At 36.1% G+C, this 2705-nt stretch overlaps 1 non-coding gene across 1 annotated transcript; it reads left to right on the top strand.

Moving 5' to 3' along the window:
* Window positions 1-2330: 2330 nt before the first annotated feature.
* LOC143651044 (U6 spliceosomal RNA) lies at window positions 2331-2434 on the top strand. The gene has a single exon (XR_013159791.1). It is a non-coding gene; the product is annotated as a U6 spliceosomal RNA (small nuclear RNA).
* The last annotated feature ends 271 nt before the right edge of the window (window positions 2435-2705 follow it).

Raw genomic sequence — 2705 nt, 5'->3', positions numbered from 1 at the left:
TCTTGATGAATTGACCCTTTTGTCATTGTGTAAAGTCCCTTTTTATGCTTAGTAGTACTTCTCATTCTGAAGTTTACTTTGTCTGATATTAATATAACTTCTCCAGATTCCTTTTGACTAAGCATTTGAATGTTTTCTTGCTTTGCTTTTAACTTATCCTTGTCTTTATACTTAAAGTGAGTTTATTGTATACAACATATAGTCAATTTACACTTACCTCAATTATTGACATGGTTAGATTAAATTTTGTCATCTTGCTAATAGTTTTCTGTTTGTCTTATCTTTTCTTTGTGTTTTCTACCTTCTTTTAGATTGTCTTTATAAAATAATACTATTTATCTCTACTATTAAGAAAGCAAGCAATGAGTATAATTAATAAGTTAATAGTGGAGGTAAATAGTGTTATTTTATATACTCATTGCTTTCTTTCTTTTCTTTCATTTCTGACAAGAGTTTAAAATATACATCTTTACCTTATCAAAGACTATTTTCAAATTATCTCTTTTCTCCCATCCCTCATGATATTGTTGTTACATATTTTAGCATTATTTTGATAGTTAATTTTATGTGTCAGCTTGGCTAGTTTATGGTCTCCAGTTGTTTAGTCAAGCGCTGGCCTGCTTGCTACCATGAGGGTATTTTATGAATGGGATTCACATCTACAATGAGTTGATTTTATCTGCAATTGAGTTGACTGCACCTATAATCAACAAAGGAGATTGTCCTCAGCAATGTGGGGAAATCTCATCTACTCAGGTGGAGGTCTTAAAAGCCAAAACTAAGAATTGCAGAAGTTAGAAGAATAATTTCTGACTCAACTTCAAGTTTAGCTCTTGACAGAATTTCCAGGCAGTTGGCTTCCCCTGGGGAATTCAGACAGAGAATTCAACATGACTTTATTTGTGTTTCCAGTTTGTGGCCTTCCCTATGGAATTCAAATTTGCCAGCCCCCATGGTTGCATTAACCAATTCCTTATAATAAATATCTTGGTGTATTTACTTATATACTGTTGGTTCTGTTTCTCTGGAAAATCCTGATTAATACAATTACATATTGTTTAAATGCCGCAATCCTTTGTTATAATGTTTGCTTTAAATAGTCAATTAAGTCTAAGGAATGGTTCTAGGTTATTTATATTATACATGAAAGCTTGTCTTTTGTGCTTCCCTTCATTTGTACCCTTCACACTCCATTGACTGCTGGCTTTCTTGTATAGTAAAGATATTCATCTTGCTTAGAGTTCTTTGGGATTCTTACATCTGGGTTTGATGTCTAATAATTTGGGGTAAATACTTGTTCATATCTTTAAATATTTCTTTGGCGACATTCACTTTCTCTTTTCCTTCAATGAACAGTTCATCTCTGATTTTATGTTTTTTATATTTTCCATTTCTATGCTGAAACTATGTAATCATTGATGTTGTCAACCTTTCCCACTAGATTCATCACAATATTAATAATTTATTTTCAGTTTGTCTCAAAGTTTCACCATCTCCATCATCTCTGAGTCTGTTTTTTTTATTGCTTAATCTTTGACAATGATTTCTCCCCCTTACATTTTTTGTGCCTCATATTTTTTTCATTGAATTACTGAAATCATATGTATAATGGTGGATTCGCTGTTAAATAATATTAATGCCAGAAAATAGGCTCATCATTTCTGTCAGGCCTTTCGTTTGGGAGGTTAAATGAATCTAGTCTGGATTTGGACTAGGTATAGGATATGGTCTGGCTTTCGTTGCATTTAGTGTGCCACAGTCTGCAATTCCTTTAGCAGTATACAATTAGTGCTTTGTACTTAGGGTGAGTGCTGTGGTGTTGGGGGAGGGGACTATTTCTCAGTGTTTGGGCTCCACCTTTAGCTTTCAGCCATTCCTGCACACTGCACATCCCCACAAAGGGATCTCTTACTCTTTGCCGTTGACCCTCCCCCAAAAGTGGACTGCTGTTGCTTATTATTTAGTATTGGACTCATGATAAGGGTGAAGCAATTTTGTTACCCTGGTCCAGTCTCAGTCTTAGGCAGGTACTTTACACCTGGGCATTGGGGGTGATACTCTCTTAACATTCCTGTCCCTTCACCCCAGAGCAGCCAAACCCTCCCATGTATGTGCGGTTGGGTTTTCCATTCTGACTCAGAATTAGCAGACCTCTGCTTGTATAAGTATGGGTTATTAGGCCCCAAACTGTCCCCAAACTGTCTTTTCCTAAGTGGGAGAATATATAATTTTTTTGTGGTTTTCTCTTAGCTACAATGGGTCTTTACTTGTGCCTTAGAAGTGATTGGATTTGCTGCCTTTCTTCCAGCAGTTTAAAACTCTTCCTTGATGTGCTCACTTCAGCAGCACATATACTAAAATTGGAACCATACAAAGATTAGCATGGCCCCTGCTCAAGAATGAGATGCAAATTTATGAAGTGTTCCACATTTTTAAAAGAAACAACTTTTCCTTGAGAGAGATAAAGGTCTGGAGAAGCAATTAAGGCTTTATACTTGTATCATAACAGCCTCCAATCACTTCCTGCAAGAATTGCTCTCCCTGGGCCCCCTGTCCTGTCCCCAGTCTTTCTCATTAACCCCTGGTAGAGACCAGTAGGAAAGAGCTCACAAGTGAGTGTAAACTTCCCATGCATCTAGGGCTTCTAACTAGTCTAGACTGAGATTTTAGCCCAAACTTGACTTTTAATAATTTGTTAAAATTTA

The sequence above is a fragment of the Tamandua tetradactyla genome, chromosome 11, assembly GCF_023851605.1.
Source record: "Tamandua tetradactyla isolate mTamTet1 chromosome 11, mTamTet1.pri, whole genome shotgun sequence".
NCBI lineage: Eukaryota > Metazoa > Chordata > Mammalia > Pilosa > Myrmecophagidae > Tamandua > Tamandua tetradactyla.
The sequence above is the reverse complement of the archived record's forward strand: the minus strand, read 5'-3'. Positions and strand labels throughout refer to the sequence as shown.